The 7,216-nt window shown below is 45.9% G+C and overlaps 1 non-coding gene across 1 annotated transcript; it reads right to left on the reverse strand.

Moving 5' to 3' along the window:
- Positions 1–356: 356 nt before the first annotated feature.
- Positions 357–463, reverse strand: LOC138383061 (U6 spliceosomal RNA). The gene has a single exon (XR_011233517.1). It is a non-coding gene; the product is annotated as a U6 spliceosomal RNA (small nuclear RNA).
- Positions 464–7,216: the final 6,753 nt, after the last annotated feature.

Here is a 7,216-nt window from a genome sequence, read left to right on the forward strand (position 1 = left end):
GATGAAAAGCAATAGTGGCCTGAGAGGGCACACAAGAGATGGGAATCACAGAGTGTCACGGCGGGAGACACTGCTTCCCCTGGAAATTAGACTGATGTATGTAATAGGCTGGTCTCTCATTGTTTTTTTGTTTTTTGTGGGGGGGCAGTTTAGAATGTTACATGCTACACACGTTTTGGTTACATAATTTGCTCTTGCACAGTTTGAGTCAAAGTCGTAAGTGTGCCCATCTCCCAGACAGCATGCATTGTACCAGTTAGGCGGGAATTGACCCTCCCCTCATCCCCCCACTACCTGAGTTCCACTGAATTCTACTTCTATATGTGCACATAAGTGTTGATCGATTAGTTCCAATTAAAAACATGGAACGCTTCACGAATTTGCATGTCATCCTTGCACAGGGGCCATGCTAATCGTCTCTGTATCGTCCCAGTTTTAGTATACATGCTGCCGAGGTGAGCACTGGTCTCTAACTGTTGACTGTTCTTAATGGACAGCTTAGGGCTGGGGGCCCAGGACACTGGGCGTGGCTCCTGTTTGTCTCCCCAGCTGACTCATGTAGACAAGTGAAAACAGGACCCACATTTTCTAGACCTTTCCTGCATTCCTGGAGGGCCTCGATGTGTCCCACACTCCTCGGCTCTCTGCAACTGGCTGCTGAAGACAAAATTTCCTCTCCAGTGGTCAAGCTCGCAGAAACACAGACACAGAAGACCATCTGAGAATAACTACAGCATTCGAAATATGCTTTCAATATTTGCAAATCATTTATTTCTTAGCAGACAAAGGCCTGGATGGAAAGAGTGATTTCTTTCCCCCAGCCGGTCAATGATGCTTTTGATGAATCGCTTCTTTATTTGGTTTTCAGATTGCATTTCACAAAATCACCTCAGGGGCAAATCACTGCAGATGAAATCATTAATAAGCAGATAAAACCATAGCAACTTTGAAAGCTATCCCTGAAGGTCACCGCCAGCCAGCGCTCAGTTCCTTTTCTAAATCTCCTGGAAGGAAGTTCCTGGGAGCATGTACTGCCCGCCTGGTTTGCCCACCTTTCCCTGGCAAGCCCCCCTTGGTGCTGCTTAGAAGAGAACAGTTTCTAGAAATAAATAAAAAACCAGACAAAAGGAAAATACCCATCACGGGTCAGATTTCTTCGGAGAAAGAGTTTCTTGCTGACCAAGGGCAGAGTTGAGGCAGCACTGCCCGAGACCCCACGGAGGAGGAGAGAAACGAAGCAGTTTGCTCTGAGCCCCAAGCAAGGTTGGGGGGACGACAGTGGGACCATCCCCAGCAAAGGCAGCCTCAGAGCTGATAACCTGTTCCCCGTCTGCACCCTGAAGGGACACTAATGAGAACTGGCAAGTTGCCAGCATCCCATTTATTGGCCCATTAATAATTCCTCTGGGGTCCCAGGGTAGCTATTTGGCTTCAACTAGATCACAAAAATCACCCCTGAGATTTCTTTACTCTTTCTGACATTTCATGAAGGTAGAGGCAGAAATTCACCCTGGAGACTCTTGGGGCTGACCCTGGAGACTGGGGGTTAATTTGCTCCTTTCTCCTAATCCACAAGAGCCTGGTCCACTCCACCCTGGCTCCCGGCTGGGCTCTGCTCACTTGCGTGCGGTGTACTGAGGGCCTTGCATCTCACAGCGTGGTCCCAGAGCAGCAGCACAGCACACCTGAGCAAGCTTCTTAAAAACGCAGACTCTCGCCTGTAATCCTAGCACTCTGGGAGGCAGCGGTGGGAGGATCGCTTGAGCTCAGGAGTTCTGAGCAAGAGCGAGACCCCATCTCTACTAAAAATAGAAAAATTAACCAGGCATCATGGCTTGCAACTGTAGTCCCAGCTATTCAGGAGGCTGAAACAGGAGGATCACATGAGTCCAGGAGTTGGAGGTTGCAGTGAGCTATGATGATGCCACTGCACTCTAGCCCAGTGACAGAGTGAGATCCTGTCTCAAAATAATAATAATAATAATATTAATGCAGACTCTCAGGGGCCACCCAGACCTGTAGAATCAGATCCTGGTTGTAATAAGACCTCCCCCCTCAACATGATTCATATGTACCTTATAAGCGTTGCTCTCATTCACTCGTGAGAATTTGCCCTGACGAGATAGTCAGATGCGTGCACGGCTTGCAGACACCCGTGTTTGCTGCAGCATCGATTGTAAAGACAAAAACTGGAAACAAACCAAACGTATCAAAGCAATGTTTATTTGAGTGCCTACTATGTGACACTGAGGAAATAAAAGTGACAAAACATACAAAGTCCTAAAAATGTGGTTCATGTTGTGGGGTGGAGTATTACGTAGCCATTTCTGAAATATCTCTTTAAGAAAACAACAACAAAAAAACCCTGCTCTTAGAGGCCTCTCCCCTGCCTTCCAGGTTGGCTCAATGACTGTGACTCTCTCCAGGCAAGCCGTCATGCAGGCTGCTAGACTGGGGACACTTCCCTTTGCTAAACAAACAAGCAAATACGGAGGGGCCTCAGCTGCCTGGGCACATCGGAACTGCCCGGGAAATGAATCGGTGGCTCCCAGGGCTTGCGTTGTTGTCTGCGCGGTGACTGCCACTTTCACTTCCTCCCAGCCTTCCCATCCCCCAAGGCCTGGTCCCCTCAGTCTCAGGGGCATGTGACCCTCCTCCTGACAACCGGGCGTTCAGCGGATTTATGTCACTGTATTCATTTTTTTTTCCTAAAAGGAAGACAGCCTAGATAAGCACCTTCTGTTTAAGCCAAATGTAAGTTTATTCAACTACAGCCACAAGAAAGGCAATAAACTCTGGAGAGGGGCCTTCCAGGGAACACAGCAATGTTATCTCGCCGGCCCAGGGCTGGGCTTACCGCTGCTCTCAATGTCCGATGATTGTCCCTGAATCGTCGCTTTGCTGAGCACTGTCCACGCAGAGCAAAGTCACTCAAGCAACATTCTTATAATCATGGCAAGTGGTCAGTGGCTGCCTTTAAATAAAAGAAAAAAAAAAAACATGGAAATACGTTTCCCAGCCAGAGGAATGGCCCTGCTCTGTGTATCACCGTGCTGCGGGAGTCCCCGGGGCTCTCCCCTCTCTGCTGAAAGCCTCAGTCCAGCCGAATGTAACCTCGTTGATTTCTTATTCATTCCCTTCCTTGAACACTTAGACTTGTCCCCCTGCCCCAGCATTCCGGGGGCAGTAGGAGGAAATTTTTAAGGTGATAGATATGTTTATGGCATTGGTTGTGGTGATGGTTTCACAGGTATAAGGTGTATACAGTTGTTCTTCCACATCCGAGGGAGATTGGTTCCAAGACCCCTGCAGACACCAAAATCCAGAGGCTCAAGTCCTTCACGTTATATAAAATGACATAGTATTTGCATATAACCTACACTGATCCTCTTGTGTACTTTAAATCTCGAAATTACTCATAATACTTAATACAATGTAAGTGATATGTAAATAGCTGTTATATTGCATTATTTTTATTTCTATCATTTGTTACTATTGTATTGTTTTTATTATTTTGAATGTTTTTGATCTGAGGTTGGTCGACTCTCCAGATGCAGAACTCACAAATACAAAGGGCCACTTATCTCCAAATTCATCAGATTGCAGGCATTACATATGCACAGCTCTTTGTATCTCTTTCATACCTCAAAAAAGTGGTTTAAAAAAGAAAAGGAAAGATTTCACACAAAACTGATAGCAGATACCGCATCTGAATTAGAGTTAAGTTTTGTCCAATATTCATTACCAAACTGCACATGAAAAAGCAACTGTTTGAGAAATTAAATCTACCTTTGCTTACAAATACCAAGAAATGTAAGAATGAGAATTTATTACTCACAAGAAAGAGAAATAATTTGGGTATCATTTTTTAAAAGGTTTCTAAGTGCCACGAGGGAGCATGAACAAGTCCCTATGTGGATTATATTTATTTAGGGAAATAAGGAATGGTTTCTGGACAGGGACAATCAGGAAAGACGCCAGGTAGGCACGAGCCCTTGGGCAGGGCCCTGAAGAACAGGACGGATTTGCGCAGGCAGAGGTGGAGCGAGACAGCATCAAAACCACAGGAAAACCAGAGCAAGATCGCCTGGTAGGAAAGTGTGTTCTGGGGACACAAGCCATCACGGGAAGTCCTCAGGACAGGGTTTGTGTGACGTAGCAGCAGATAACAAGGCTGGAAAAGGAGACATTTTGCAAAGCCCACAGACTTGCTATGACTGATGATATTTTATCAAACCTCAGACGCCATAGATTATGAAGCACACCATTGCTTTATGTCCCAACGCTGCCAATTAAATTACGACAAAGCTATTCGCTGTAAGATGTAGTCCAATTTCAAAGATGTTCAAATGCACCCAAAAATGTGTCTTAGAACTGACAAAATCCCAGTAAGTGAGGAGATTGGAGCAGTGCGGTAGGGCGGAGGAAGCATGAAGGATAATTTCAGTAAAGCAAGCTCAGTTGGCTTAGGATAAGGAGAATTCGCTCTGGTATCACAGGCACAAGTGAGGCAAATGTTCGGTGGCCCTAAAACCCCAGCATCCCACGCTCAGGCAGTCAGCGCGGCAGCAACATGGCTCTGCTGCCCTGCTTGGGCCGCGCAGCCTGACCTGCCTCCTCCAGCTTGCCCCACTGTAGCAAACTCCTCACGGGCGCCTCCGCAGAGGAGGGAGAGAGGGCAGACGCTGGGAAGCATCGTGTGCTGCCTTCTCCCAGGACAGGCAGCCCACGGCCGATTGACACACCGAGAGAACGGGCGCCGGTGTGTTCTGCACCCTGTTTCACTGTGCACAGCGTATGAAATGGAGGTGGCCAACAGGCTGTTTCTTAATGATGCATTTCCTAAGGGAACCAAAGGGGCTTTTTTCCATTTTCATGTTTATGGTAAGAAAAAGAACCTACAGTTCCGACTTTGAAGCCCAGAGAAACCTATGGATTGAGTTTTCAAGAATCATCAGTAGATAGAAAAATGAAGCGGTGGACCTTAATTTTAAAGCAGAAAACACCCCTTCTGAGCCACCACTGCCACACACACACACACACACACACACACAAAAGGTGAGACAGTGAGACATTTGTAGGAGAACAATAGACATTACTTTTCATTCTGAGATGATGGCTGTCATGAGATTTTTAAATATAATCTAGAAATCAGTGGTTTTCAATTTACTTTATGCAAGTTTTCTGCTGGCTATACATTTGTCTACAGTGACATTAGAAGCAGCAAACCAAGGACTTACATGCATATTTCATTAGTAGATAATTACATTCCTTATAATTGGTTTCTAAATCAGACCATTTCACACAATTATGGTGTTTTCTTTGCCTATTCAGTCAATCGAAAAGATAGTAAGAAAGTTCTTTGTTATGAAAAGGGCATATTCTTAACCTCTATTATGGAGTGGAGGAGATAAACGAAAATAAAAATACAACTACTTTGCATACATAGAATACTCCTCATTAAAATGCATCCTAGAATCAAAAGAAGAAGAAGACTACAAAGACGTTTCTAAATATATCAAGAGTAACAAAATACCAAGAGGGGAATTTGATGGTGAGGGCAGATATTTTTAAAAATCAATAATGAAGTCATGCTGCTTAAATGCCAAAATCATTTTTCACCCAAATGAAAAGAGAAAATTGGGCCATAATGAAGGCCACAGAATAACTACTAACAAAGGAGCTGCATGAGCCCTGTATTTAGAAAAATCTCGGTGTATTTGTTCCTGCATTGATTCAACAAACATTTTCTGAGCACTCTGCTAGGTGCTGAGGACAAAATAGAGAGCATTTAAAAAAAAAGTCTCAGCACCGCTGGGGCTTAGTGTTGACCCCTGGGCTTACACACACACACACACACACACACACACACACGACTTAATGAGGCAGCACAGCACGTTGGTGGGGCCAGGGAAGCTCTCAGCAAGAAGGTGTGTGGCAGCAGTTAAAAGCATAGACTCTGTGTAAAGCCCACCTCTACTAAGCAACCTTGGGCAATGAACTCTCTAACTCTCTGGCCTCAGTTTTCCCATCTGTAAAATGGAGGTAATACAAATACACCTATCTCATAAGGGTGTCGTAAGGACTCCATAAATTAATATACGTAAAGCACTTAAAACAGTGCTGCATTATTGTAAGTGTTAACTATTATGGTATTATCCTTTCTGACTTCTTTACAGCTCTTCTTCAGCGTATTAAAACGCTGCCATGGAGCTTCCTAGGGCAGCTCTGGCCATTTTTAACTTTCTCTAGTTCTCTGGGCCCACCTGCAATAACCCCTGGGTTTAACTGAAAAATACAAGCCCCAGCCTTGGCCACTAGCAGGTGTTCAATTCATGTTATTCCCTTTTCCACTCCCTCCTTAGAATACTGCCTCTCCCCAAAGTATCCCAAGGGACTCTGCTGCCAGAATGTCCTAACCCCTCTGTCCCCACTTGGGGAAGGGGGGACTATGTTCATGGATAGGATTTTCTTAATTTAAAGTTCCCCTCATATATTTTTCCTATATTGCTGGTGTCTTTCCACCTCTAACACAGTAGAGATTAGTGTGAGATGGTGTCTGTCTTAGGCCCAAATTTGGTATTTAGATTTTATAAATTATATAAGTAAAAGGTCACTATTTTCCAGACAGGTTTGAGGACCATCGTTTCAAGGTGCGGGAATGGATATTAGAGGTGTGATTCCTGTGGGCATTTTGTGATGCAAAGGAAAGGAGAAGAGGAAGAATTAGATGGACGCAGAGATTCTGAAAGGCGGTAACTTTCGGGGGTTGTTTGAAGATGGGAGGAAAATTGTAGGAATCCATGGGGCATGTATTTTGATGAGGTGATCAGAGCAGAGAATCCAGTGGGTGGGAATTTCAGGGGGGAGGGAGCCTTCCTGGGAGCTGCCTAATTGGCCAACTTGGCCAATCCTCCAGCCACGCCCCACCATCCACAGGCCATCAGGGAGGGAGAGGCCGAGGGGACAGGCCGACAGGAGGGACAGTGATGCTGGAGGGTCTGATACTGACTTTTAACATGGCTCTACCATCCACAGCAGTGGCCCATGCAGCAAACGCTGAGCAAGGCTGCGGCAGAGCCCCTGGGGGTGAAGGCGAAATGCCCTGTGACAGAAGGGACGGCCGGTCTGTGTGCCCAGCTCCCTGGCCAGAGAGGCCCCATGCCGTCGGGTCCTCAGTCACCTGCGTCCACCACCCAGGGAGGACACAAAGAGC

Source organism: Eulemur rufifrons, chromosome 4 (genome assembly GCF_041146395.1).
Source record: "Eulemur rufifrons isolate Redbay chromosome 4, OSU_ERuf_1, whole genome shotgun sequence".
Classification (NCBI taxonomy): Eukaryota; Metazoa; Chordata; class Mammalia; order Primates; family Lemuridae; genus Eulemur; species Eulemur rufifrons.